We start from the raw sequence: 27,966 nt of genomic DNA on the forward strand, positions 1-27,966 counted from the left end.
ATAGCATATCCGGCAGATTCGCAGCCAGATTTGAATTGAGTTGAAGGAACAAAAACGGACGACATCTTTATTTTCTTCGTTGCCGTTCTTTATGTACAAGTCATTGCTCTTCAGAATCTATCAGTTCCAGCTCCAACACGATCCGCTGACTAACTTTCGTCATTGTTTAGGAAGTAAGCAGAGGCCAGAGAATTTGTAAATAAGCTGACAGGAAACCGGAAGACACTCAACGCTAGCATAGAAGCTCTAACGCCACTAGCGTTTCGGCTGTGTATTTGTAGCACGACTCACGCACAACTATGAATGCTCGGTCCCCGCACATCTACGGCATAAATGTATATATTATATCACCTCCTCAGAAAAAGTATCAAATGTTAGGGTTATAGCAGCTATGGACCTCTCTGTCAGTCTATATTTTCTGCACTTAATAAAAAGGCACTCCCTGGTCTGATATTAGCACAACTTGTAGCTGGCTCTGTGTTTCACCTGAAACTTACAACTACTCTTTGATTCCTTCAGCAGGAGCTACAATTGCACCTTAAAGCACGTGAGTCAATCCACTGAAGAGTCTGCACAGTTTCTGCTCTGTTAAAAGAGGATCCTCTTGTCTTGCTTAAATAATGCTGGAACCTTGCTGTAATAAAAAGATTATATAAGACAATATGACACTTGCCCCGTGTGAGGGTCGAACTCACGACCTTCAGATTATGAGACTGACGCGCTGCCTACTGCGCCAACGAGGCCTATTTTTCTACAAAAATGGACAAAAACCTTGGGTAAAACAAATAGAAATTTGAAAGACTACTTGTCCGTCACATAGCCATCGTACTAAAAGTCAGAAAATGTTGGTGACATGTTTGTAGTCTAGAACATTGATCTCCAGTACTTTGTCCAAATAGTCCACATGTTATTTACAGATCCATTGGGTCAGGACAAGTGTTTCTGTCAAACCTTTCAATAGTCCGGAAAAAAAGTTACCAGGTGATGACATATCCACGCTTGTAAAGTCATTTCTAAAAAATTGTAGCTAGTAGTGGAAGTATGTAGTCTATGTAAAACTCAAAATTCCTTCCTAGTTAACTTTGAGTATTTTACCACAATAACGATAGTCCTCTTGATGAACAAACAACTCACACCTGGGGCAGGGTGGGGCTTAAAGCCTAGCTGGCCGCCACAAACAACATCCCCAATACGAAAGTGATTTAGACCTGACGGGCCCAGGCTTTTGATCCTATGAGATTCTTAGACATACCTTCATACCCATACCCTGTAAACAGAAAGCAGTGTGGTTACTTTATGTTGCTTATTGATGAACGGTTCTTACTTGCAGTTTGTGATCTCAATTTCAAGTCAAACTCGTTGCCACATAAAAGATTTAGATTTCAAAGGATAGAATGGAATACTTTACTATCTTTTCATTTTCTAGTACACAAAGACACTAATTCCAGAAGGAAATGACGACCATGAGTCTCAACCTAGGAGATACAAGTATTTTGGCCAAAGTTATTCTACTGCATTAGCCGGGAATCGAACCCGGGCCTCCCGCGTGGCAGGCGAGAATTCTACCACTGAACCACCAATGCATATATTTATGCAAATTTCACCTTCCTTCTTCTTCGACGAGGTCAACTTAAGGTGCCAGTATACCGTGCCTGGAAAGTTTGTCTGCTATTTTTTCGACTGCCGGTAGAAAGAGAGGTACTGACACCTGCCTCATGGCGTGACCAGCCTATTGTTCAATGGTATGAAGGAGCAGGGTTTGTATCTTTCTCTCAAGCCTGACGTAGCTATGTCTGTTACTTTTAATGTGAACAACCAACTGCAAGACACTTAAGAGAAGGTCTGACCCATGCAACTTTATCTATAAACACCGTAAGAGCTGTGATTGGTCCGCTTGATAGCATAGCATATCCGGCAGATTCGCAGCCAGATTTGAATTGAGTTGAAGGAACAAAAACGGACGACATCTTTATTTTCTTCGTTGCCGTTCTTTATGTACAAGTCATTGCTCTTCAGAATCTATCAGTTCCAGCTCCAACACGATCCGCTGACTAACTTTCGTCATTGTTTAGGAAGTAAGCAGAGGCCAGAGAATTTGTAAATAAGCTGACAGGAAACCGGAAGACACTCAACGCTAGCATAGAAGCTCTAACGCCACTAGCGTTTCGGCTGTGTATTTGTAGCACGACTCACGCACAACTATGAATGCTCGGTCCCCGCACATCTACGGCATAAATGTATATATTATATCACCTCCTCAGAAAAAGTATCAAATGTTAGGGTTATAGCAGCTATGGACCTCTCTGTCAGTCTATATTTTCTGCACTTAATAAAAAGGCACTCCCTGGTCTGATATTAGCACAACTTGTAGCTGGCTCTGTGTTTCACCTGAAACGTACAACTACTCTTTGATTCCTTCAGCAGGAGCTACAATTGCACCTTAAAGCACGTGAGTCAATCCACTGAAGAGTCTGCACAGTTTCTGCTCTGTTAAAAGAGGATCCTCTTGTCTTGCTTAAATAATGCTGGAACCTTGCTGTAATAAAAAGATTATATAAGACAATATGACACTTGCCCCGTGTGAGGGTTGAACTCACGACCTTCAGATTATGAGACTGACGCGCTGCCTACTGCGCCAACGAGGCCTATTTTTCTACAAAAATGGACAAAAACCTTGGGTAAAACAAATAGAAATTTGAAAGACTACTTGTCCGTCACATAGCCATCGTACTAAAAGTCAGAAAATGTTGGTGACATGTTTGTAGTCTAGAACATTGATCTCCAGTACTTTGTCCAAATAGTCCACATGTTATTTACAGATCCATTGGGTCAGGACAAGTGTTTCTGTCAAACCTTTCAATAGTCCGGAAAAAAAGTTACCAGGTGATGACATATCCACGCTTGTAAAGTCATTTCTAAAAAATTGTAGCTAGTAGTGGAAGTATGTAGTCTATGTAAAACTCAAAATTCCTTCCTAGTTAACTTTGAGTATTTTACCACAATAACGATAGTCCTCTTGAGGAACAAACAACTCACACCTGGGGCAGGGTGGGGCTTAAAGCCTAGCTGGCCGCCACAAACAACATCCCCAATACGAAAGTGAGTTAGACCTGACGGGCCCAGGCTTTTGATCCTATGAGATTCTTAGACATACCTTCATACCCATACCCTGTAAACAGAAAGCAGTGTGGTTACTTTATGTTGCTTATTGATGAACGGTTCTTACTTGCAGTTTGTGATCTCAATTTCAAGTCAAACTCGTTGCCACATAAAAGATTTAGATTTCAAAGGATAGAATGGAATACTTTACTATCTTTTCATTTTCTAGTAGACAAAGACACTAATTCCAGAAGGAAATGACGACCAAGAGTCTCAACCTGCGAGATACAAGTATTTTGGCCAAAGTTATTCTACTGCATTAGCCGGGAATCGAACCCGGGCCTCCCGCGTGGCAGGCGAGAATTCTACCACTGAACCACCAATGCATATATTTGTGCAAATTTCACCTTCCTTCTTCTTCGACGAGGTCCACTTAAGGTGCCAGTATACTGTGCCTGGAAAGTTTGTCTGCTATTTTTTCGACTGCCGGTAGAAAGAGAGGTACTGACACCTGCCTCATGGCGTGACCAGCCTATTGTTCAATGGTATGAAGGAGCAGGGTTTGTATCTTTCTCTCAAGCCTGACGTAGCTATGTCTGTTACTTTTAATGTGAACAACCAACTGCAAGACACTTAAGAGAAGGTCTGACCCATGCAACTTTATCTATAAACACCGTAAGAGCTGTGATTGGTCCGCTTGATAGCATAGCATATCCGGCGGATTCGCAGCCAGATTTGAATTGAGTTGAAGGAACAAAAACGGACGACATCTTTATTTTCTTCGTTGCCGTTCTTTATGTACAAGTCATTGCTCTTCAGAATCTATCAGTTCCAGCTCCAACACGATCCGCTGACTAACTTTCGTCATTGTTTAGGAAGTAAGCAGAGGCCAGAGAATTTGTAAATAAGCTGACAGGAAACCGGAAGACACTCAACGCTAGCATAGAAGCTCTAACGCCACTAGCGTTTCGGCTGTGTATTTGTAGCACGACTCACGCACAACTATGAATGCTCGGTCCCCGCACATCTACGGCATAAATGTATATATTATATCACCTCCTCAGAAAAAGTATCAAATGTTAGGGTTATAGCAGCTATGGACCTCTCTGTCAGTCTATATTTTCTGCACTTAATAAAAAGGCACTCCCTGGTCTGATATTAGCACAACTTGTAGCTGGCTCTGTGTTTCACCTGAAACGTACAACTACTCTTTGATTCCTTCAGCAGGAGCTACAATTGCACCTTAAAGCACGTGAGTCAATCCACTGAAGAGTCTGCACAGTTTCTGCTCTGTTAAAAGAGGATCCTCTTGTCTTGCTTAAATAATGCTGGAACCTTGCTGTAATAAAAAGATTATATAAGACAATATGACACTTGCCCCGTGTGAGGGTCGAACTCACGACCTTCAGATTATGAGACTGACGCGCTGCCTACTGCGCCAACAAGGCCTATTTTTCTACGAAAATGGACAAAAACCTTGGGTAAAACAAATAGAAATTTGAAAGTCTACTTGTCCGTCACATAACCATCGTACTAAAAGTCAGAAAATGTTGGTGACATGTTTGTAGTCTAGACCATTGATCTCCAGTACTTTGTCCAAATAGTCCACATGTTATTTACAGATCCATTGGGTCAGGACAAGTGTTTCTGTCAAACCTTTCAATGGTCCGGAAAAAAAGTTACCAGGTGATGACATATCCACGCTTGTAAAGTCATTTCTAAAAAATTGTAGCTAGTAGTGGAAGTATGTAGTCTATGTAAAACTCAAAATTCCTTCCTAGTTAACTTTGAGTATTTTACCACAATAACGATAGTCCTCTTGATGAACAAACAACTCACACCTGGGGCAGGGTGGGGCTTAAAGCCTAGCTGGCCGCCACAAACAACATCCCCAATACGAAAGTGATTTAGACCTGACGGGCCCAGGCTTTTGATCCTATGAGATTCTTAGACATACCTTCATACCCATACCCTGTAAACAGAAAGCAGTGTGGTTACTTTATGTTGCTTATTGATGAACGGTTCTTACTTGCAGTTTGTGATCTCAATTTCAAGTCAAACTCGTTGCCACATAAAAGATTTAGATTTCAAAGGATAGAATGGAATACTTTACTATCTTTTCATTTTCTAGTACACAAAGACACTAATTCCAGAAGGAAATGACGACCATGAGTCTCAACCTGCGAGATACAAGTATTTTGGCCAAAGTTATTCTACTGCATTAGCCGGGAATCGAACCCGGGCCTCCCACGTGGCAGGCGAGAATTCTACCACTGAACCACCAATGCATATATTTATGCAAATTTCACCTTCCTTCTTCTTCGACGAGGTCCACTTAAGGTGCCAGTATACTGTGCCTGGAAAGTTTGTCTGCTATTTTTTCGACTGCCGGTAGAAAGAGAGGTACTGACACCTGCCTCATGGCGTGACCAGCCTATTGTTCAATGGTATGAAGGAGCAGGGTTTGTATCTTTCTCTCAAGCCTGACGTAGCTATGTCTGTTACTTTTAATGTGAACAACCAACTGCAAGACACTTAAGAGAAGGTCTGACCCATGCAACTTTATCTATAAACACCGTAAGAGCTGTGATTGGTCGCTTGATAGCATAGCATATCCGGCAGATTCGCAGCCAGATTTGAATTGAATTGAAGGAACAAAAACGGACGACATCTTGATTTTCTTCGTTGCCGTTCTTTATGTACAAGTCATTGCTCTTCAGAATCTATCAGTTCCAGCTCCAACACGATCCGCTGACTAACTTTCGTCATTGTTTAGGAAGTAAGCAGAGGCCAGAGAATTTGTAAATAAGCTGACAGGAAACCGGAAGACACTCAACGCTAGCATAGAAGCTCTAACGCCACTAGCGTTTCGGCTGTGTATTTGTAGCACGACTCACGCACAACTATGAATGCTCGGTCCCCGCACATCTACGGCATAAATGTATATATTATATCACCTCCTCAGAAAAAGTATCAAATGTTAGGGTTATAGCAGCTATGGACCTCTCTGTCAGTCTATATTTTCTGCACTTAATAAAAAGGCACTCCCTGGTCTGATATTAGCACAACTTGTAGCTGGCTCTGTGTTTCACCTGAAACGTACAACTACTCTTTGATTCCTTCAGCAGGAGCTACAATTGCACCTTAAAGCACGTGAGTCAATCCACTGAAGAGTCTGCACAGTTTCTGCTCTGTTAAAAGAGGATCCTCTTGTCTTGCTTAAATAATGCTGGAACCTTGCTGTAATAAAAAGATTATATAAGACAATATGACACTTGCCCCGTGTGAGGGTTGAACTCACGACCTTCAGATTATGAGACTGACGCGCTGCCTACTGCGCCAACGAGGCCTATTTTTCTACAAAAATGGACAAAAACCTTGGGTAAAACAAATAGAAATTTGAAAGACTACTTGTCCGTCACATAGCCATCGTACTAAAAGTCAGAAAATGTTGGTGACATGTTTGTAGTCTAGAACATTGATCTCCAGTACTTTGTCCAAATAGTCCACATGTTATTTACAGATCCATTGGGTCAGGACAAGTGTTTCTGTCAAACCTTTCAATAGTCCGGAAAAAAAGTTACCAGGTGATGACATATCCACGCTTGTAAAGTCATTTCTAAAAAATTGTAGCTAGTAGTGGAAGTATGTAGTCTATGTAAAACTCAAAATTCCTTCCTAGTTAACTTTGAGTATTTTACCACAATAACGATAGTCCTCTTGATGAACAAACAACTCACACCTGGGGCAGGGTGGGGCTTAAAGCCTAGCTGGCCGCCACAAACAACATCCCCAATACGAAAGTGATTTAGACCTGACGGGCCCAGGCTTTTGATCCTATGAGATTCTTAGACATACCTTCATACCCATACCCTGTAAACAGAAAGCAGTGTGGTTACTTTATGTTGCTTATTGATGAACGGTTCTTACTTGCAGTTTGTGATCTCAATTTCAAGTCAAACTCGTTGCCACATAAAAGATTTAGATTTCAAAGGATAGAATGGAATACTTTACTATCTTTTCATTTTCTAGTACACAAAGACACTAATTCCAGAAGGAAATGACGACCATGAGTCTCAACCTGCGAGATACAAGTATTTTGGCCAAAGTTATTCTACTGCATTAGCCGGGAATCGAACCCGGGCCTCCCGCGTGGCAGGCGAGAATTCTACCACTGAACCACCAATGCATATATTTATGCAAATTTCACCTTCCTTCTTCTTCGACGAGGTCCACTTAAGGTGCCAGTATACTGTGCCTGGAAAGTTTGTCTGCTATTTTTTCGACTGCCGGTAGAAAGAGAGGTACTGACACCTGCCTCATGGCGTGACCAGCCTATTGTTCAATGGTATGAAGGAGCAGGGTTTGTATCTTTCTCTCAAGCCTGACGTAGCTATGTCTGTTACTTTTAATGTGAACAACCAACTTCAAGACACTTAAGAGAAGGTCTGACCCATGCAACTTTATCTATAAACACCGTAAGAGCTGTGATTGGTCCGCTTGATAGCATAGCATATCCGGCGGATTCGCAGCCAGATTTGAATTGAGTTGAAGGAACAAAAACGGACGACATCTTTATTTTCTTCGTTGCCGTTCTTTATGTACAAGTCATTGCTCTTCAGAATCTATCAGTTCCAGCTCCAACACGATCCGCTGACTAACTTTCGTCATTGTTTAGGAAGTAAGCAGAGGCCAGAGAATTTGTAAATAAGCTGACAGGAAACCGGAAGACACTCAACGCTAGCATAGAAGCTCTAACGCCACTAGCGTTTCGGCTGTGTATTTGTAGCACGACTCACGCACAACTATGAATGCTCGGTCCCCGCACATCTACGGCATAAATGTATATATTATATCACCTCCTCAGAAAAAGTATCAAATGTTAGGGTTATAGCAGCTATGGACCTCTCTGTCAGTCTATATTTTCTGCACTTAATAAAAAGGCACTCCCTGGTCTGATATTAGCACAACTTGTAGCTGGCTCTGTGTTTCACCTGAAACGTACAACTACTCTTTGATTCCTTCAGCAGGAGCTACAATTGCACCTTAAAGCACGTGAGTCAATCCACTGAAGAGTCTGCACAGTTTCTGCTCTGTTAAAAGAGGATCCTCTTGTCTTGCTTAAATAATGCTGGAACCTTGCTGTAATAAAAAGATTATATAAGACAATATGACACTTGCCCCGTGTGAGGGTCGAACTCACGACCTTCAGATTATGAGCCTGACGCGCTGCCTACTGCGCCAACGAGGCCTATTTTTCTACAAAAATGGACAAAAACCTTGGGTAAAACAAATAGAAATTTGAAAGACTACTTGTCCGTCACATAGCCATCGTACTAAAAGTCAGAAAATGTTGGTGACATGTTTGTAGTCTAGAACATTGATCTCCAGTACTTTGTCCAAATAGTCCACATGTTATTTACAGATCCATTGGGTCAGGACAAGTGTTTCTGTCAAACCTTTCAATAGTCCGGAAAAAAAGTTACCAGGTGATGACATATCCACGCTTGTAAAGTCATTTCTAAAAAATTGTAGCTAGTAGTGGAAGTATGTAGTCTATGTAAAACTCAAAATTCCTTCCTAGTTAACTTTGAGTATTTTACCACAATAACGATAGTCCTCTTGAGGAACAAACAACTCACACCTGGGGCAGGGTGGGGCTTAAAGCCTAGCTGGCCGCCACAAACAACATCCCCAATACGAAAGTGATTTAGACCTGACGGGCCCAGGCTTTTGATCCTATGAGATTCTTAGACATACCTTCATACCCATACCCTGTAAACAGAAAGCAGTGTGGTTACTTTATGTTGCTTATTGATGAACGGTTCTTACTTGCAGTTTGTGATCTCAATTTCAAGTCAAACTCGTTGCCACATAAAAGATTTAGATTTCAAAGGATAGAATGGAATACTTTACTATCTTTTCATTTTCTAGTAGACAAAGACACTAATTCCAGAAGGAAATGACGACCATGAGTCTCAACCTGCGAGATACAAGTATTTTGGCCAAAGTTATTCTACTGCATTAGCCGGGAATCGAACCCGGGCCTCCCGCGTGGCAGGCGAGAATTCTACCACTGAACCACCAATGCATATATTTATGCAAATTTCACCTTCCTTCTTCTTCGACGAGGTCCACTTAAGGTGCCAGTATACTGTGCCTGGAAAGTTTGTCTGCTATTTTTTCGACTGCCGGTAGAAAGAGAGGTACTGACACCTGCCTCATGGCGTGACCAGCCTATTGTTCAATGGTATGAAGGAGCAGGGTTTGTATCTTTCTCTCAAGCCTGACGTAGCTATGTCTGTTACTTTTAATGTGAACAACCAACTTCAAGACACTTAAGAGAAGGTCTGACCCATGCAACTTTATCTATAAACACCGTAAGAGCTGTGATTGGTCCGCTTGATAGCATAGCATATCCGGCGGATTCGCAGCCAGATTTGAATTGAGTTGAAGGAACAAAAACGGACGACATCTTTATTTTCTTCGTTGCCGTTCTTTATGTACAAGTCATTGCTCTTCAGAATCTATCAGTTCCAGCTCCAACACGATCCGCTGACTAACTTTCGTCATTGTTTAGGAAGTAAGCAGAGGCCAGAGAATTTGTAAATAAGCTGACAGGAAACCGGAAGACACTCAACGCTAGCATAGAAGCTCTAACGCCACTAGCGTTTCGGCTGTGTATTTGTAGCACGACTCACGCACAACTATGAATGCTCGGTCCCCGCACATCTACGGCATAAATGTATATATTATATCACCTCCTCAGAAAAAGTATCAAATGTTAGGGTTATAGCAGCTATGGACCTCTCTGTCAGTCTATATTTTCTGCACTTAATAAAAAGGCACTCCCTGGTCTGATATTAGCACAACTTGTAGCTGGCTCTGTGTTTCACCTGAAACGTACAACTACTCTTTGATTCCTTCAGCAGGAGCTACAATTGCACCTTAAAGCATGTGAGTCAATCCACTGAAGAGTCTGCACAGTTTCTGCTCTGTTAAAAGAGGATCCTCTTGTCTTGCTTAAATAATGCTGGAACCTTGCTGTAATAAAAAGATTATATAAGACAATATGACACTTGCCCCGTGTGAGGGTCGAACTCACGACCTTCAGATTATGAGACTGACGCGCTGCCTACTGCGCCAACGAGGCCTATTTTTCTACAAAAATGGACAAAAACCTTGGGTAAAACAAATAGAAATTTGAAAGACTACTTGTCCGTCACATAGCCATCGTACTAAAAGTCAGAAAATGTTGGTGACATGTTTGTAGTCTAGAACATTGATCTCCAGTACTTTGTCCAAATAGTCCACATGTTATTTACAGATCCATTGGGTCAGGACAAGTGTTTCTGTCAAACCTTTCAATAGTCCGGAAAAAAAGTTACCAGGTGATGACATATCCACGCTTGTAAAGTCATTTCTAAAAAATTGTAGCTAGTAGTGGAAGTATGTAGTCTATGTAAAACTCAAAATTCCTTCCTAGTTAACTTTGAGTATTTTACCACAATAACGATAGTCCTCTTGAGGAACAAACAACTCACACCTGGGGCAGGGTGGGGCTTAAAGCCTAGCTGGCCGCCACAAACAACATCCCCAATACGAAAGTGATTTAGACCTGACGGGCCCAGGCTTTTGATCCTATGAGATTCTTAGACATACCTTCATACCCATACCCTGTAAACAGAAAGCAGTGTGGTTACTTTATGTTGCTTATTGATGAACGGTTCTTACTTGCAGTTTGTGATCTCAATTTCAAGTCAAACTCGTTGCCACATAAAAGATTTAGATTTCAAAGGATAGAATGGAATACTTTACTATCTTTTCATTTTCTAGTAGACAAAGACACTAATTCCAGAAGGAAATGACGACCATGAGTCTCAACCTGCGAGATACAAGTATTTTGGCCAAAGTTATTCTACTGCATTAGCCGGGAATCGAACCCGGGCCTCCCGCGTGGCAGGCGAGAATTCTACCACTGAACCACCAATGCATATATTTATGCAAATTTCACCTTCCTTCTTCTTCGACGAGGTCCACTTAAGGTGCCAGTATACTGTGCCTGGAAAGTTTGTCTGCTATTTTTTCGACTGCCGGTAGAAAGAGAGGTACTGACACCTGCCTCATGGCGTGACCAGCCTATTGTTCAATGGTATGAAGGAGCAGGGTTTGTATCTTTCTCTCAAGCCTGACGTAGCTATGTCTGTTACTTTTAATGTGAACAACCAACTTCAAGACACTTAAGAGAAGGTCTGACCCATGCAACTTTATCTATAAACACCGTAAGAGCTGTGATTGGTCCGCTTGATAGCATAGCATATCCGGCGGATTCGCAGCCAGATTTGAATTGAGTTGAAGGAACAAAAACGGACGACATCTTTATTTTCTTCGTTGCCGTTCTTTATGTACAAGTCATTGCTCTTCAGAATCTATCAGTTCCAGCTCCAACACGATCCGCTGACTAACTTTCGTCATTGTTTAGGAAGTAAGCAGAGGCCAGAGAATTTGTAAATAAGCTGACAGGAAACCGGAAGACACTCAACGCTAGCATAGAAGCTCTAACGCCACTAGCGTTTCGGCTGTGTATTTGTAGCACGACTCACGCACAACTATGAATGCTCGGTCCCCGCACATCTACGGCATAAATGTATATATTATATCACCTCCTCAGAAAAAGTATCAAATGTTAGGGTTATAGCAGCTATGGACCTCTCTGTCAGTCTATATTTTCTGCACTTAATAAAAAGGCACTCCCTGGTCTGATATTAACACAACTTGTAGCTGGCTCTGTGTTTCACCTGAAACGTACAACTACTCTTTGATTCCTTCAGCAGGAGCTACAATTGCACCTTAAAGCACGTGAGTCAATCCACTGAAGAGTCTGCACAGTTTCTGCTCTGTTAAAAGAGGATCCTCTTGTCTTGCTTAAATAATGCTGGAACCTTGCTGTAATAAAAAGATTATATAAGACAATATGACACTTGCCCCGTGTGAGGGTTGAACTCACGACCTTCAGATTATGAGACTGACGCGCTGCCTACTGCGCCAACGAGGCCTATTTTTCTACAAAAATGGACAAAAACCTTGGGTAAAACAAATAGAAATTTGAAAGACTACTTGTCCGTCACATAGCCATCGTACTAAAAGTCAGAAAATGTTGGTGACATGTTTGTAGTCTAGAACATTGATCTCCAGTACTTTGTCCAAATAGTCCACATGTTATTTACAGATCCATTGGGTCAGGACAAGTGTTTCTGTCAAACCTTTCAATAGTCCGGAAAAAAAGTTACCAGGTGATGACATATCCACGCTTGTAAAGTCATTTCTAAAAAATTGTAGCTAGTAGTGGAAGTATGTAGTCTATGTAAAACTCAAAATTCCTTCCTAGTTAACTTTGAGTATTTTACCACAATAACGATAGTCCTCTTGATGAACAACCAACTCACACCTGGGGAACGGTGGGGCTTAAAGCCTAGCTGGCCGCCACAAACAACATCCCCAATACGAAAGTGATTTAGACCTGACGGGCCCAGGCTTTTGATCCTATGAGATTCTTAGACATACCTTCATACCCATACCCTGTAAACAGAAAGCAGTGTGGTTACTTTATGTTGCTTATTGATGAACGGTTCTTACTTGCAGTTTGTGATCTCAATTTCAAGTCAAACTCGTTGCCACATAAAAGATTTAGATTTCAAAGGATAGAATGGAATACTTTACTATCTTTTCATTTTCTAGTACACAAAGACACTAATTCCAGAAGGAAATGACGACCATGAGTCTCAACCTAGGAGATACAAGTATTTTGGCCAAAGTTATTCTACTGCATTAGCCGGGAATCGAACCCGGGCCTCCCGCGTGGCAGGCGAGAATTCTACCACTGAACCACCAATGCATATATTTATGCAAATTTCACCTTCTTCGACGAGGTCCACTTAAGATGCCAGTATACTGTGCCTGGAAAGTTTGTCTGCTATTTTTTCGACTGCCGGTAGAAAGAGAGGTACTGACACCTGCCTCATGGCGTGACCAGCCTATTGTTCAATGGTATGAAGGAGCAGGGTTTGTATCTTTCTCTCAAGCCTGACGTAGCTATGTCTGTTACTTTTAATGTGAACAACCAACTGCAAGACACTTAAGAGAAGGTCTGACCCATGCAACTTTATCTATAAACACCGTAAGAGCTGTGATTGGTCCGCTTGATAGCATAGCATATCCGGCAGATTCGCAGCCAGATTTGAATTGAGTTGAAGGAACAAAAACGGACGACATCTTTATTTTCTTCGTTGCCGTTCTTTATGTACAAGTCATTGCTCTTCAGAATCTATCAGTTCCAGCTCCAACACGATCCGCTGACTAACTTTCGTCATTGTTTAGGAAGTAAGCAGAGGCCAGAGAATTTGTAAATAAGCTGACAGGAAACCGGAAGACACTCAACGCTAGCATAGAAGCTCTAACGCCACTAGCGTTTCGGCTGTGTATTTGTAGCACGACTCACGCACAACTATGAATGCTCGGTCCCCGCACATCTACGGCATAAATGTATATATTATATCACCTCCTCAGAAAAAGTATCAAATGTTAGGGTTATAGCAGCTATGGACCTCTCTGTCAGTCTATATTTTCTGCACTTAATAAAAAGGCACTCCCTGGTCTGATATTAGCACAACTTGTAGCTGGCTCTGTGTTTCACCTGAAACTTACAACTACTCTTTGATTCCTTCAGCAGGAGCTACAATTGCACCTTAAAGCACGTGAGTCAATCCACTGAAGAGTCTGCACAGTTTCTGCTCTGTTAAAAGAGGATCCTCTTGTCTTGCTTAAATAATGCTGGAACCTTGCTGTAATAAAAAGATTATATAAGACAATATGACACTTGCCCCGTGTGAGGGTCGAACTCACGACCTTCAGATTATGAGACTGACGCGCTGCCTACTGCGCCAACGAGGCCTATTTTTCTACAAAAATGGACAAAAACCTTGGGTAAAACAAATAGAAATTTGAAAGACTACTTGTCCGTCACATAGCCATCGTACTAAAAGTCAGAAAATGTTGGTGACATGTTTGTAGTCTAGAACATTGATCTCCAGTACTTTGTCCAAATAGTCCACATGTTATTTACAGATCCATTGGGTCAGGACAAGTGTTTCTGTCAAACCTTTCAATAGTCCGGAAAAAAAGTTACCAGGTGATGACATATCCACGCTTGTAAAGTCATTTCTAAAAAATTGTAGCTAGTAGTGGAAGTATGTAGTCTATGTAAAACTCAAAATTCCTTCCTAGTTAACTTTGAGTATTTTACCACAATAACGATAGTCCTCTTGATGAACAAACAACTCACACCTGGGGCAGGGTGGGGCTTAAAGCCTAGCTGGCCGCCACAAACAACATCCCCAATACGAAAGTGATTTAGACCTGACGGGCCCAGGCTTTTGATCCTATGAGATTCTTAGACATACCTTCATACCCATACCCTGTAAACAGAAAGCAGTGTGGTTACTTTATGTTGCTTATTGATGAACGGTTCTTACTTGCAGTTTGTGATCTCAATTTCAAGTCAAACTCGTTGCCACATAAAAGATTTAGATTTCAAAGGATAGAATGGAATACTTTACTATCTTTTCATTTTCTAGTACACAAAGACACTAAATCCAGAAGGAAATGACGACCATGAGTCTCAACCTAGGAGATACAAGTATTTTGGCCAAAGTTATTCTACTGCATTAGCCGGGAATCGAACCCGGGCCTCCCGCGTGGCAGGCGAGAATTCTACCACTGAACCACCAATGCATATATTTATGCAAATTTCACCTTCCTTCTTCTTCGACGAGGTCAACTTAAGGTGCCAGTATACCGTGCCTGGAAAGTTTGTCTGCTATTTTTTCGACTGCCGGTAGAAAGAGAGGTACTGACACCTGCCTCATGGCGTGACCAGCCTATTGTTCAATGGTATGAAGGAGCAGGGTTTGTATCTTTCTCTCAAGCCTGACGTAGCTATGTCTGTTACTTTTAATGTGAACAACCAACTGCAAGACACTTAAGAGAAGGTCTGACCCATGCAACTTTATCTATAAACACCGTAAGAGCTGTGATTGGTCCGCTTGATAGCATAGCATATCCGGCAGATTCGCAGCCAGATTTGAATTGAGTTGAAGGAACAAAAACGGACGACATCTTTATTTTCTTCGTTGCCGTTCTTTATGTACAAGTCATTGCTCTTCAGAATCTATCAGTTCCAGCTCCAACACGATCCGCTGACTAACTTTCGTCATTGTTTAGGAAGTAAGCAGAGGCCAGAGAATTTGTAAATAAGCTGACAGGAAACCGGAAGACACTCAACGCTAGCATAGAAGCTCTAACGCCACTAGCGTTTCGGCTGTGTATTTGTAGCACGACTCACGCACAACTATGAATGCTCGGTCCCCGCACATCTACGGCATAAATGTATATATTATATCACCTCCTCAGAAAAAGTATCAAATGTTAGGGTTATAGCAGCTATGGACCTCTCTGTCAGTCTATATTTTCTGCACTTAATAAAAAGGCACTCCCTGGTCTGATATTAGCACAACTTGTAGCTGGCTCTGTGTTTCACCTGAAACGTACAACTACTCTTTGATTCCTTCAGCAGGAGCTACAATTGCACCTTAAAGCACGTGAGTCAATCCACTGAAGAGTCTGCACAGTTTCTGCTCTGTTAAAAGAGGATCCTCTTGTCTTGCTTAAATAATGCTGGAACCTTGCTGTAATAAAAAGATTATATAAGACAATATGACACTTGCCCCGTGTGAGGGTCGAACTCACGACCTTCAGATTATGAGACTGACGCGCTGCCTACTGCGCCAACAAGGCCTATTTTTCTACGAAAATGGACAAAAACCTTGGGTAAAACAAATAGAAATTTGAAAGTCTACTTGTCCGTCACATAACCATCGTACTAAAAGTCAGAAAATGTTGGTGACATGTTTGTAGTCTAGACCATTGATCTCCAGTACTTTGTCCAAATAGTCCACATGTTATTTACAGATCCATTGGGTCAGGACAAGTGTTTCTGTCAAACCTTTCAATGGTCCGGAAAAAAAGTTACCAGGTGATGACATATCCACGCTTGTAAAGTCATTTCTAAAAAATTGTAGCTAGTAGTGGAAGTATGTAGTCTATGTAAAACTCAAAATTCCTTCCTAGTTAACTTTGAGTATTTTACCACAATAACGATAGTCCTCTTGATGAACAAACAACTCACACCTGGGGCAGGGTGGGGCTTAAAGCCTAGCTGGCCGCCACAAACAACATCCCCAATACGAAAGTGATTTAGACCTGACGGGCCCAGGCTTTTGATCCTATGAGATTCTTAGACATACCTTCATACCCATACCCTGTAAACAGAAAGCAGTGTGGTTACTTTATGTTGCTTATTGATGAACGGTTCTTACTTGCAGTTTGTGATCTCAATTTCAAGTCAAACTCGTTGCCACATAAAAGATTTAGATTTCAAAGGATAGAATGGAATACTTTACTATCTTTTCATTTTCTAGTACACAAAGACACTAATTCCAGAAGGAAATGACGACCATGAGTCTCAACCTGCGAGATACAAGTATTTTGGCCAAAGTTATTCTACTGCATTAGCCGGGAATCGAACCCGGGCCTCCCACGTGGCAGGCGAGAATTCTACCACTGAACCACCAATGCATATATTTATGCAAATTTCACCTTCCTTCTTCTTCGACGAGGTCCACTTAAGGTGCCAGTATACTGTGCCTGGAAAGTTTGTCTGCTATTTTTTCGACTGCCGGTAGAAAGAGAGGTACTGACACCTGCCTCATGGCGTGACCAGCCTATTGTTCAATGGTATGAAGGAGCAGGGTTTGTATCTTTCTCTCAAGCCTGACGTAGCTATGTCTGTTACTTTTAATGTGAACAACCAACTGCAAGACACTTAAGAGAAGGTCTGACCCATGCAACTTTATCTATAAACACCGTAAGAGCTGTGATTGGTCGCTTGATAGCATAGCATATCCGGCAGATTCGCAGCCAGATTTGAATTGAATTGAAGGAACAAAAACGGACGACATCTTGATTTTCTTCGTTGCCGTTCTTTATGTACAAGTCATTGCTCTTCAGAATCTATCAGTTCCAGCTCCAACACGATCCGCTGACTAACTTTCGTCATTGTTTAGGAAGTAAGCAGAGGCCAGAGAATTTGTAAATAAGCTGACAGGAAACCGGAAGACACTCAACGCTAGCATAGAAGCTCTAACGCCACTAGCGTTTCGGCTGTGTATTTGTAGCACGACTCACGCACAACTATGAATGCTCGGTCCCCGCACATCTACGGCATAAATGTATATATTATATCACCTCCTCAGAAAAAGTATCAAATGTTAGGGTTATAGCAGCTATGGACCTCTCTGTCAGTCTATATTTTCTGCACTTAATAAAAAGGCACTCCCTGGTCTGATATTAGCACAACTTGTAGCTGGCTCTGTGTTTCACCTGAAACGTACAACTACTCTTTGATTCCTTCAGCAGGAGCTACAATTGCACCTTAAAGCACGTGAGTCAATCCACTGAAGAGTCTGCACAGTTTCTGCTCTGTTAAAAGAGGATCCTCTTGTCTTGCTTAAATAATGCTGGAACCTTGCTGTAATAAAAAGATTATATAAGACAATATGACACTTGCCCCGTGTGAGGGTTGAACTCACGACCTTCAGATTATGAGACTGACGCGCTGCCTACTGCGCCAACGAGGCCTATTTTTCTACAAAAATGGACAAAAACCTTGGGTAAAACAAATAGAAATTTGAAAGACTACTTGTCCGTCACATAGCCATCGTACTAAAAGTCAGAAAATGTTGGTGACATGTTTGTAGTCTAGAACATTGATCTCCAGTACTTTGTCCAAATAGTCCACATGTTATTTACAGATCCATTGGGTCAGGACAAGTGTTTCTGTCAAACCTTTCAATAGTCCGGAAAAAAAGTTACCAGGTGATGACATATCCACGCTTGTAAAGTCATTTCTAAAAAATTGTAGCTAGTAGTGGAAGTATGTAGTCTATGTAAAACTCAAAATTCCTTCCTAGTTAACTTTGAGTATTTTACCACAATAACGATAGTCCTCTTGATGAACAAACAACTCACACCTGGGGCAGGGTGGGGCTTAAAGCCTAGCTGGCCGCCACAAACAACATCCCCAATACGAAAGTGATTTAGACCTGACGGGCCCAGGCTTTTGATCCTATGAGATTCTTAGACATACCTTCATACCCATACCCTGTAAACAGAAAGCAGTGTGGTTACTTTATGTTGCTTATTGATGAACGGTTCTTACTTGCAGTTTGTGATCTCAATTTCAAGTCAAACTCGTTGCCACATAAAAGATTTAGATTTCAAAGGATAGAATGGAATACTTTACTATCTTTTCATTTTCTAGTACACAAAGACACTAATTCCAGAAGGAAATGACGACCATGAGTCTCAACCTGCGAGATACAAGTATTTTGGCCAAAGTTATTCTACTGCATTAGCCGGGAATCGAACCCGGGCCTCCCGCGTGGCAGGCGAGAATTCTACCACTGAACCACCAATGCATATATTTATGCAAATTTCACCTTCCTTCTTCTTCGACGAGGTCCACTTAAGGTGCCAGTATACTGTGCCTGGAAAGTTTGTCTGCTATTTTTTCGACTGCCGGTAGAAAGAGAGGTACTGACACCTGCCTCATGGCGTGACCAGCCTATTGTTCAATGGTATGAAGGAGCAGGGTTTGTATCTTTCTCTCAAGCCTGACGTAGCTATGTCTGTTACTTTTAATGTGAACAACCAACTTCAAGACACTTAAGAGAAGGTCTGACCCATGCAACTTTATCTATAAACACCGTAAGAGCTGTGATTGGTCCGCTTGATAGCATAGCATATCCGGCGGATTCGCAGCCAGATTTGAATTGAGTTGAAGGAACAAAAACGGACGACATCTTTATTTTCTTCGTTGCCGTTCTTTATGTACAAGTCATTGCTCTTCAGAATCTATCAGTTCCAGCTCCAACACGATCCGCTGACTAACTTTCGTCATTGTTTAGGAAGTAAGCAGAGGCCAGAGAATTTGTAAATAAGCTGACAGGAAACCGGAAGACACTCAACGCTAGCATAGAAGCTCTAACGCCACTAGCGTTTCGGCTGTGTATTTGTAGCACGACTCACGCACAACTATGAATGCTCGGTCCCCGCACATCTACGGCATAAATGTATATATTATATCACCTCCTCAGAAAAAGTATCAAATGTTAGGGTTATAGCAGCTATGGACCTCTCTGTCAGTCTATATTTTCTGCACTTAATAAAAAGGCACTCCCTGGTCTGATATTAACACAACTTGTAGCTGGCTCTGTGTTTCACCTGAAACGTACAACTACTCTTTGATTCCTTCAGCAGGAGCTACAATTGCACCTTAAAGCACGTGAGTCAATCCACTGAAGAGTCTGCACAGTTTCTGCTCTGTTAAAAGAGGATCCTCTTGTCTTGCTTAAATAATGCTGGAACCTTGCTGTAATAAAAAGATTATATAAGACAATATGACACTTGCCCCGTGTGAGGGTTGAACTCACGACCTTCAGATTATGAGACTGACGCGCTGCCTACTGCGCCAACGAGGCCTATTTTTCTACAAAAATGGACAAAAACCTTGGGTAAAACAAATAGAAATTTGAAAGACTACTTGTCCGTCACATAGCCATCGTACTAAAAGTCAGAAAATGTTGGTGACATGTTTGTAGTCTAGAACATTGATCTCCAGTACTTTGTCCAAATAGTCCACATGTTATTTACAGATCCATTGGGTCAGGACAAGTGTTTCTGTCAAACCTTTCAATAGTCCGGAAAAAAAGTTACCAGGTGATGACATATCCACGCTTGTAAAGTCATTTCTAAAAAATTGTAGCTAGTAGTGGAAGTATGTAGTCTATGTAAAACTCAAAATTCCTTCCTAGTTAACTTTGAGTATTTTACCACAATAACGATAGTCCTCTTGATGAACAACCAACTCACACCTGGGGAACGGTGGGGCTTAAAGCCTAGCTGGCCGCCACAAACAACATCCCCAATACGAAAGTGATTTAGACCTGACGGGCCCAGGCTTTTGATCCTATGAGATTCTTAGACATACCTTCATACCCATACCCTGTAAACAGAAAGCAGTGTGGTTACTTTATGTTGCTTATTGATGAACGGTTCTTACTTGCAGTTTGTGATCTCAATTTCAAGTCAAACTCGTTGCCACATAAAAGATTTAGATTTCAAAGGATAGAATGGAATACTTTACTATCTTTTCATTTTCTAGTACACAAAGACACTAATTCCAGAAGGAAATGACGACCATGAGTCTCAACCTAGGAGATACAAGTATTTTGGCCAAAGTTATTCTACTGCATTAGCCGGGAATCGAACCCGGGCCTCCCGCGTGGCAGGCGAGAATTCTACCACTGAACCACCAATGCATATATTTATGCAAATTTCACCTTCTTCGACGAGGTCCACTTAAGATGCCAGTATACTGTGCCTGGAAAGTTTGTCTGCTATTTTTTCGACTGCCGGTAGAAAGAGAGGTACTGACACCTGCCTCATGGCGTGACCAGCCTATTGTTCAATGGTATGAAGGAGCAGGGTTTGTATCTTTCTCTCAAGCCTGACGTAGCTATGTCTGTTACTTTTAATGTGAACAACCAACTGCAAGACACTTAAGAGAAGGTCTGACCCATGCAACTTTATCTATAAACACCGTAAGAGCTGTGATTGGTCCGCTTGATAGCATAGCATATCCGGCAGATTCGCAGCCAGATTTGAATTGAGTTGAAGGAACAAAAACGGACGACATCTTTATTTTCTTCGTTGCCGTTCTTTATGTACAAGTCATTGCTCTTCAGAATCTATCAGTTCCAGCTCCAACACGATCCGCTGACTAACTTTCGTCATTGTTTAGGAAGTAAGCAGAGGCCAGAGAATTTGTAAATAAGCTGACAGGAAACCGGAAGACACTCAACGCTAGCATAGAAGCTCTAACGCCACTAGCGTTTCGGCTGTGTATTTGTAGCACGACTCACGCACAACTATGAATGCTCGGTCCCCGCACATCTACGGCATAAATGTATATATTATATCACCTCCTCAGAAAAAGTATCAAATGTTAGGGTTATAGCAGCTATGGACCTCTCTGTCAGTCTATATTTTCTGCACTTAATAAAAAGGCACTCCCTGGTCTGATATTAGCACAACTTGTAGCTGGCTCTGTGTTTCACCTGAAACTTACAACTACTCTTTGATTCCTTCAGCAGGAGCTACAATTGCACCTTAAAGCACGTGAGTCAATCCACTGAAGAGTCTGCACAGTTTCTGCTCTGTTAAAAGAGGATCCTCTTGTCTTGCTTAAATAATGCTGGAACCTTGCTGTAATAAAAAGATTATATAAGACAATATGACACTTGCCCCGTGTGAGGGTCGAACTCACGACCTTCAGATTATGAGACTGACGCGCTGCCTACTGCGCCAACGAGGCCTATTTTTCTACAAAAATGGACAAAAACCTTGGGTAAAACAAATAGAAATTTGAAAGACTACTTGTCCGTCACATAGCCATCGTACTAAAAGTCAGAAAATGTTGGTGACATGTTTGTAGTCTAGAACATTGATCTCCAGTACTTTGTCCAAATAGTCCACATGTTATTTACAGATCCATTGGGTCAGGACAAGTGTTTCTGTCAAACCTTTCAATAGTCCGGAAAAAAAGTTACCAGGTGATGACATATCCACGCTTGTAAAGTCATTTCTAAAAAATTGTAGCTAGTAGTGGAAGTATGTAGTCTATGTAAAACTCAAAATTCCTTCCTAGTTAACTTTGAGTATTTTACCACAATAACGATAGTCCTCTTGATGAACAAACAACTCACACCTGGGGCAGGGTGGGGCTTAAAGCCTAGCTGGCCGCCAGAAACAACATCCCCAATACGAAAGTGATTTAGACCTGACGGGCCCAGGCTTTTGATCCTATGAGATTCTTAGACATACCTTCATACCCATACCCTGTAAACAGAAAGCAGTGTGGTTACTTTATGTTGCTTATTGATGAACGGTTCTTACTTGCAGTTTGTGATCTCAATTTCAAGTCAAACTCGTTGCCACATAAAAGATTTAGATTTCAAAGGATAGAATGGAATACTTTACTATCTTTTCATTTTCTAGTACACAAAGACACTAAATCCAGAAGGAAATGACGACCATGAGTCTCAACCTAGGAGATACAAGTATTTTGGCCAAAGTTATTCTACTGCATTAGCCGGGAATCGAACCCGGGCCTCCCGCGTGGCAGGCGAGAATTCTACCACTGAACCACCAATGCATATATTTATGCAAATTTCACCTTCCTTCTTCTTCGACGAGGTCAACTTAAGGTGCCAGTATACCGTGCCTGGAAAGTTTGTCTGCTATTTTTTCGACTGCCGGTAGAAAGAGAGGTACTGACACCTGCCTCATGGCGTGACCAGCCTATTGTTCAATGGTATGAAGGAGCAGGGTTTGTATCTTTCTCTCAAGCCTGACGTAGCTATGTCTGTTACTTTTAATGTGAACAACCAACTGCAAGACACTTAAGAGAAGGTCTGACCCATGCAACTTTATCTATAAACACCGTAAGAGCTGTGATTGGTCCGCTTGATAGCATAGCATATCCGGCAGATTCGCAGCCAGATTTGAATTGAGTTGAAGGAACAAAAACGGACGACATCTTTATTTTCTTCGTTGCCGTTCTTTATGTACAAGTCATTGCTCTTCAGAATCTATCAGTTCCAGCTCCAACACGATCCGCTGACTAACTTTCGTCATTGTTTAGGAAGTAAGCAGAGGCCAGAGAATTTGTAAATAAGCTGACAGGAAACCGGAAGACACTCAACGCTAGCATAGAAGCTCTAACGCCACTAGCGTTTCGGCTGTGTATTTGTAGCACGACTCACGCACAACTATGAATGCTCGGTCCCCGCACATCTACGGCATAAATGTATATATTATATCACCTCCTCAGAAAAAGTATCAAATGTTAGGGTTATAGCAGCTATGGACCTCTCTGTCAGTCTATATTTTCTGCACTTAATAAAAAGGCACTCCCTGGTCTGATATTAGCACAACTTGTAGCTGGCTCTGTGTTTCACCTGAAACGTACAACTACTCTTTGATTCCTTCAGCAGGAGCTACAATTGCACCTTAAAGCACGTGAGTCAATCCACTGAAGAGTCTGCACAGTTTCTGCTCTGTTAAAAGAGGATCCTCTTGTCTTGCTTAAATAATGCTGGAACCTTGCTGTAATAAAAAGATTATATAAGACAATATGACACTTGCCCCGTGTGAGGGTCGAACTCACGACCTTCAGATTATGAGACTGACGCGCTGCCTACTGCGCCAACAAGGCCTATTTTTCTACGAAAATGGACAAAAACCTTGGGTAAAACAAATAGAAATTTGAAAGTCTACTTGTCCGTCACATAACCATCGTACTAAAAGTCAGAAAATGTTGGTGACATGTTTGTAGTCTAGACCATTGATCTCCAGTACTTTGTCCAAATAGTCCACATGTTATTTACAGATCCATTGGGTCAGGACAAGTGTTTCTGTCAAACCTTTCAATGGTCCGGAAAAAAAGTTACCAGGTGATGACATATCCACGCTTGTAAAGTCATTTCTAAAAAATTGTAGCTAGTAGTGGAAGTATGTAGTCTATGTAAAACTCAAAATTCCTTCCTAGTTAACTTTGAGTATTTTACCACAATAACGATAGTCCTCTTGATGAACAAACAACTCACACCTGGGGCAGGGTGGGGCTTAAAGCCTAGCTGGCCGCCACAAACAACATCCCCAATACGAAAGTGATTTAGACCTGACGGGCCCAGGCTTTTGATCCTATGAGATTCTTAGACATACCTTCATACCCATACCCTGTAAACAGAAAGCAGTGTGGTTACTTTATGTTGCTTATTGATGAACGGTTCTTACTTGCAGTTTGTGATCTCAATTTCAAGTCAAACTCGTTGCCACATAAAAGATTTAGATTTCAAAGGATAGAATGGAATACTTTACTATCTTTTCATTTTCTAGTACACAAAGACACTAATTCCAGAAGGAAATGACGACCATGAGTCTCAACCTGCGAGATACAAGTATTTTGGCCAAAGTTATTCTACTGCATTAGCCGGGAATCGAACCCGGGCCTCCCACGTGGCAGGCGAGAATTCTACCACTGAACCACCAATGCATATATTTATGCAAATTTCACCTTCCTTCTTCTTCGACGAGGTCCACTTAAGGTGCCAGTATACTGTGCCTGGAAAGTTTGTCTGCTATTTTTTCGACTGCCGGTAGAAAGAGAGGTACTGACACCTGCCTCATGGCGTGACCAGCCTATTGTTCAATGGTATGAAGGAGCAGGGTTTGTATCTTTCTCTCAAGCCTGACGTAGCTATGTCTGTTACTTTTAATGTGAACAACCAACTGCAAGACACTTAAGAGAAGGTCTGACCCATGCAACTTTATCTATAAACACCGTAAGAGCTGTGATTGGTCGCTTGATAGCATAGCATATCCGGCAGATTCGCAGCCAGATTTGAATTGAATTGAAGGAACAAAAACGGACGACATCTTGATTTTCTTCGTTGCCGTTCTTTATGTACAAGTCATTGCTCTTCAGAATCTATCAGTTCCAGCTCCAACACGATCCGCTGACTAACTTTCGTCATTGTTTAGGAAGTAAGCAGAGGCCAGAGAATTTGTAAATAAGCTGACAGGAAACCGGAAGACACTCAACGCTAGCATAGAAGCTCTAACGCCACTAGCGTTTCGGCTGTGTATTTGTAGCACGACTCACGCACAACTATGAATGCTCGGTCCCCGCACATCTACGGCATAAATGTATATATTATATCACCTCCTCAGAAAAAGTATCAAATGTTAGGGTTATAGCAGCTATGGACCTCTCTGTCAGTCTATATTTTCTGCACTTAATAAAAAGGCACTCCCTGGTCTGATATTAGCACAACTTGTAGCTGGCTCTGTGTTTCACCTGAAACGTACAACTACTCTTTGATTCCTTCAGCAGGAGCTACAATTGCACCTTAAAGCACGTGAGTCAATCCACTGAAGAGTCTGCACAGTTTCTGCTCTGTTAAAAGAGGATCCTCTTGTCTTGCTTAAATAATGCTGGAACCTTGCTGTAATAAAAAGATTATATAAGACAATATGACACTTGCCCCGTGTGAGGGTTGAACTCACGACCTTCAGATTATGAGACTGACGCGCTGCCTACTGCGCCAACGAGGCCTATTTTTCTACAAAAATGGACAAAAACCTTGGGTAAAACAAATAGAAATTTGAAAGACTACTTGTCCGTCACATAGCCATCGTACTAAAAGTCAGAAAATGTTGGTGACATGTTTGTAGTCTAGAACATTGATCTCCAGTACTTTGTCCAAATAGTCCACATGTTATTTACAGATCCATTGGGTCAGGACAAGTGTTTCTGTCAAACCTTTCAATAGTCCGGAAAAAAAGTTACCAGGTGATGACATATCCACGCTTGTAAAGTCATTTCTAAAAAATTGTAGCTAGTAGTGGAAGTATGTAGTCTATGTAAAACTCAAAATTCCTTCCTAGTTAACTTTGAGTATTTTACCACAATAACGATAGTCCTCTTGATGAACAAACAACTCACACCTGGGGCAGGGTGGGGCTTAAAGCCTAGCTGGCCGCCACAAACAACATCCCCAATACGAAAGTGATTTAGACCTGACGGGCCCAGGCTTTTGATCCTATGAGATTCTTAGACATACCTTCATACCCATACCCTGTAAACAGAAAGCAGTGTGGTTACTTTATGTTGCTTATTGATGAACGGTTCTTACTTGCAGTTTGTGATCTCAATTTCAAGTCAAACTCGTTGCCACATAAAAGATTTAGATTTCAAAGGATAGAATGGAATACTTTACTATCTTTTCATTTTCTAGTACACAAAGACACTAATTCCAGAAGGAAATGACGACCATGAGTCTCAACCTGCGAGATACAAGTATTTTGGCCAAAGTTATTCTACTGCATTAGCCGGGAATCGAACCCGGGCCTCCCGCGTGGCAGGCGAGAATTCTACCACTGAACCACCAATGCATATATTTATGCAAATTTCACCTTCCTTCTTCTTCGACGAGGTCCACTTAAGGTGCCAGTATACTGTGCCTGGAAAGTTTGTCTGCTATTTTTTCGACTGCCGGTAGAAAGAGAGGTACTGACACCTGCCTCATGGCGTGACCAGCCTATTGTTCAATGGTATGAAGGAGCAGGGTTTGTATCTTTCTCTCAAGCCTGACGTAGCTATGTCTGTTACTTTTAATGTGAACAACCAACTTCAAGACACTTAAGAGAAGGTCTGACCCATGCAACTTTATCTATAAACACCGTAAGAGCTGTGATTGGTCCGCTTGATAGCATAGCATATCCGGCGGATTCGCAGCCAGATTTGAATTGAGTTGAAGGAACAAAAACGGACGACATCTTTATTTTCTTCGTTGCCGTTCTTTATGTACAAGTCATTGCTCTTCAGAATCTATCAGTTCCAGCTCCAACACGATCCGCTGACTAACTTTCGTCATTGTTTAGGAAGTAAGCAGAGGCCAGAGAATTTGTAAATAAGCTGACAGGAAACCGGAAGACACTCAACGCTAGCATAGAAGCTCTAACGCCACTAGCGTTTCGGCTGTGTATTTGTAGCACGACTCACGCACAACTATGAATGCTCGGTCCCCGCACATCTACGGCATAAATGTATATATTATATCACCTCCTCAGAAAAAGTATCAAATGTTAGGGTTATAGCAGCTATGGACCTCTCTGTCAGTCTATATTTTCTGCACTTAATAAAAAGGCACTCCCTGGTCTGATATTAGCACAACTTGTAGCTGGCTCTGTGTTTCACCTGAAACGTACAACTACTCTTTGATTCCTTCAGCAGGAGCTACAATTGCACCTTAAAGCACGTGAGTCAATCCACTGAAGAGTCTGCACAGTTTCTGCTCTGTTAAAAGAGGATCCTCTTGTCTTGCTTAAATAATGCTGGAACCTTGCTGTAATAAAAAGATTATATAAGACAATATGACACTTGCCCCGTGTGAGGGTCGAACTCACGACCTTCAGATTATGAGCCTGACGCGCTGCCTACTGCGCCAACGAGGCCTATTTTTCTACAAAAATGGACAAAAACCTTGGGTAAAACAAATAGAAATTTGAAAGACTACTTGTCCGTCACATAGCCATCGTACTAAAAGTCAGAAAATGTTGGTGACATGTTTGTAGTCTAGAACATTGATCTCCAGTACTTTGTCCAAATAGTCCACATGTTATTTACAGATCCATTGGGTCAGGACAAGTGTTTCTGTCAAACCTTTCAATAGTCCGGAAAAAAAGTTACCAGGTGATGACATATCCACGCTTGTAAAGTCATTTCTAAAAAATTGTAGCTAGTAGTGGAAGTATGTAGTCTATGTAAAACTCAAAATTCCTTCCTAGTTAACTTTGAGTATTTTACCACAATAACGATAGTCCTCTTGAGGAACAAACAACTCACACCTGGGGCAGGGTGGGGCTTAAAGCCTAGCTGGCCGCCACAAACAACATCCCCAATACGAAAGTGATTTAGACCTGACGGGCCCAGGCTTTTGATCCTATGAGATTCTTAGACATACCTTCATACCCATACCCTGTAAACAGAAAGCAGTGTGGTTACTTTATGTTGCTTATTGATGAACGGTTCTTACTTGCAGTTTGTGATCTCAATTTCAAGTCAAA

The 27,966-nt window shown here is 41.7% G+C and overlaps 29 non-coding genes across 29 annotated transcripts; all 29 read right to left on the reverse strand.

Annotated features, from left to right (window-relative positions):
* Positions 1–670: 670 nt before the first annotated feature.
* On the reverse strand, positions 671–743 carry trnam-cau (transfer RNA methionine (anticodon CAU)). The gene has a single exon. It is a non-coding gene; the product is annotated as a tRNA-Met (tRNA).
* Positions 744–1,512: 769 nt separating this feature from the next.
* On the reverse strand, positions 1,513–1,583 carry trnag-gcc (transfer RNA glycine (anticodon GCC)). Its single transcript has one exon. It is a non-coding gene; the product is annotated as a tRNA-Gly (tRNA).
* Positions 1,584–2,572: 989 nt separating this feature from the next.
* On the reverse strand, positions 2,573–2,645 carry trnam-cau (transfer RNA methionine (anticodon CAU)). Its single transcript has one exon. It is a non-coding gene; the product is annotated as a tRNA-Met (tRNA).
* A 769-nt stretch (positions 2,646–3,414) lies between these two features.
* On the reverse strand, positions 3,415–3,485 carry trnag-gcc (transfer RNA glycine (anticodon GCC)). The gene has a single exon. It is a non-coding gene; the product is annotated as a tRNA-Gly (tRNA).
* Positions 3,486–4,474: 989 nt separating this feature from the next.
* Positions 4,475–4,547, reverse strand: trnam-cau (transfer RNA methionine (anticodon CAU)). The gene has a single exon. It is a non-coding gene; the product is annotated as a tRNA-Met (tRNA).
* Positions 4,548–5,316: 769 nt separating this feature from the next.
* trnag-gcc (transfer RNA glycine (anticodon GCC)) lies at positions 5,317–5,387 on the reverse strand. Its single transcript has one exon. It is a non-coding gene; the product is annotated as a tRNA-Gly (tRNA).
* A 988-nt stretch (positions 5,388–6,375) lies between these two features.
* trnam-cau (transfer RNA methionine (anticodon CAU)) lies at positions 6,376–6,448 on the reverse strand. The gene has a single exon. It is a non-coding gene; the product is annotated as a tRNA-Met (tRNA).
* Positions 6,449–7,217: 769 nt separating this feature from the next.
* trnag-gcc (transfer RNA glycine (anticodon GCC)) lies at positions 7,218–7,288 on the reverse strand. Its single transcript has one exon. It is a non-coding gene; the product is annotated as a tRNA-Gly (tRNA).
* Positions 7,289–8,277: 989 nt separating this feature from the next.
* trnam-cau (transfer RNA methionine (anticodon CAU)) lies at positions 8,278–8,350 on the reverse strand. The gene has a single exon. It is a non-coding gene; the product is annotated as a tRNA-Met (tRNA).
* Positions 8,351–9,119: 769 nt separating this feature from the next.
* On the reverse strand, positions 9,120–9,190 carry trnag-gcc (transfer RNA glycine (anticodon GCC)). Its single transcript has one exon. It is a non-coding gene; the product is annotated as a tRNA-Gly (tRNA).
* Positions 9,191–10,179: 989 nt separating this feature from the next.
* Positions 10,180–10,252, reverse strand: trnam-cau (transfer RNA methionine (anticodon CAU)). The gene has a single exon. It is a non-coding gene; the product is annotated as a tRNA-Met (tRNA).
* Positions 10,253–11,021: 769 nt separating this feature from the next.
* Positions 11,022–11,092, reverse strand: trnag-gcc (transfer RNA glycine (anticodon GCC)). Its single transcript has one exon. It is a non-coding gene; the product is annotated as a tRNA-Gly (tRNA).
* A 989-nt stretch (positions 11,093–12,081) lies between these two features.
* Positions 12,082–12,154, reverse strand: trnam-cau (transfer RNA methionine (anticodon CAU)). The gene has a single exon. It is a non-coding gene; the product is annotated as a tRNA-Met (tRNA).
* Positions 12,155–12,923: 769 nt separating this feature from the next.
* trnag-gcc (transfer RNA glycine (anticodon GCC)) lies at positions 12,924–12,994 on the reverse strand. Its single transcript has one exon. It is a non-coding gene; the product is annotated as a tRNA-Gly (tRNA).
* A 982-nt stretch (positions 12,995–13,976) lies between these two features.
* trnam-cau (transfer RNA methionine (anticodon CAU)) lies at positions 13,977–14,049 on the reverse strand. Its single transcript has one exon. It is a non-coding gene; the product is annotated as a tRNA-Met (tRNA).
* Positions 14,050–14,818: 769 nt separating this feature from the next.
* trnag-gcc (transfer RNA glycine (anticodon GCC)) lies at positions 14,819–14,889 on the reverse strand. The gene has a single exon. It is a non-coding gene; the product is annotated as a tRNA-Gly (tRNA).
* Positions 14,890–15,878: 989 nt separating this feature from the next.
* On the reverse strand, positions 15,879–15,951 carry trnam-cau (transfer RNA methionine (anticodon CAU)). The gene has a single exon. It is a non-coding gene; the product is annotated as a tRNA-Met (tRNA).
* A 769-nt stretch (positions 15,952–16,720) lies between these two features.
* On the reverse strand, positions 16,721–16,791 carry trnag-gcc (transfer RNA glycine (anticodon GCC)). The gene has a single exon. It is a non-coding gene; the product is annotated as a tRNA-Gly (tRNA).
* A 988-nt stretch (positions 16,792–17,779) lies between these two features.
* trnam-cau (transfer RNA methionine (anticodon CAU)) lies at positions 17,780–17,852 on the reverse strand. The gene has a single exon. It is a non-coding gene; the product is annotated as a tRNA-Met (tRNA).
* Positions 17,853–18,621: 769 nt separating this feature from the next.
* Positions 18,622–18,692, reverse strand: trnag-gcc (transfer RNA glycine (anticodon GCC)). Its single transcript has one exon. It is a non-coding gene; the product is annotated as a tRNA-Gly (tRNA).
* Positions 18,693–19,681: 989 nt separating this feature from the next.
* On the reverse strand, positions 19,682–19,754 carry trnam-cau (transfer RNA methionine (anticodon CAU)). Its single transcript has one exon. It is a non-coding gene; the product is annotated as a tRNA-Met (tRNA).
* A 769-nt stretch (positions 19,755–20,523) lies between these two features.
* trnag-gcc (transfer RNA glycine (anticodon GCC)) lies at positions 20,524–20,594 on the reverse strand. Its single transcript has one exon. It is a non-coding gene; the product is annotated as a tRNA-Gly (tRNA).
* Positions 20,595–21,576: 982 nt separating this feature from the next.
* trnam-cau (transfer RNA methionine (anticodon CAU)) lies at positions 21,577–21,649 on the reverse strand. Its single transcript has one exon. It is a non-coding gene; the product is annotated as a tRNA-Met (tRNA).
* Positions 21,650–22,418: 769 nt separating this feature from the next.
* On the reverse strand, positions 22,419–22,489 carry trnag-gcc (transfer RNA glycine (anticodon GCC)). The gene has a single exon. It is a non-coding gene; the product is annotated as a tRNA-Gly (tRNA).
* A 989-nt stretch (positions 22,490–23,478) lies between these two features.
* On the reverse strand, positions 23,479–23,551 carry trnam-cau (transfer RNA methionine (anticodon CAU)). Its single transcript has one exon. It is a non-coding gene; the product is annotated as a tRNA-Met (tRNA).
* A 769-nt stretch (positions 23,552–24,320) lies between these two features.
* On the reverse strand, positions 24,321–24,391 carry trnag-gcc (transfer RNA glycine (anticodon GCC)). Its single transcript has one exon. It is a non-coding gene; the product is annotated as a tRNA-Gly (tRNA).
* Positions 24,392–25,379: 988 nt separating this feature from the next.
* trnam-cau (transfer RNA methionine (anticodon CAU)) lies at positions 25,380–25,452 on the reverse strand. Its single transcript has one exon. It is a non-coding gene; the product is annotated as a tRNA-Met (tRNA).
* A 769-nt stretch (positions 25,453–26,221) lies between these two features.
* Positions 26,222–26,292, reverse strand: trnag-gcc (transfer RNA glycine (anticodon GCC)). The gene has a single exon. It is a non-coding gene; the product is annotated as a tRNA-Gly (tRNA).
* Positions 26,293–27,281: 989 nt separating this feature from the next.
* Positions 27,282–27,354, reverse strand: trnam-cau (transfer RNA methionine (anticodon CAU)). Its single transcript has one exon. It is a non-coding gene; the product is annotated as a tRNA-Met (tRNA).
* Between the last annotated feature and the right edge of the window lie 612 nt (positions 27,355–27,966).

This window comes from Pleuronectes platessa, chromosome 16 (genome assembly GCF_947347685.1).
Source record: "Pleuronectes platessa chromosome 16, fPlePla1.1, whole genome shotgun sequence".
NCBI lineage: Eukaryota > Metazoa > Chordata > Actinopteri > Pleuronectiformes > Pleuronectidae > Pleuronectes > Pleuronectes platessa.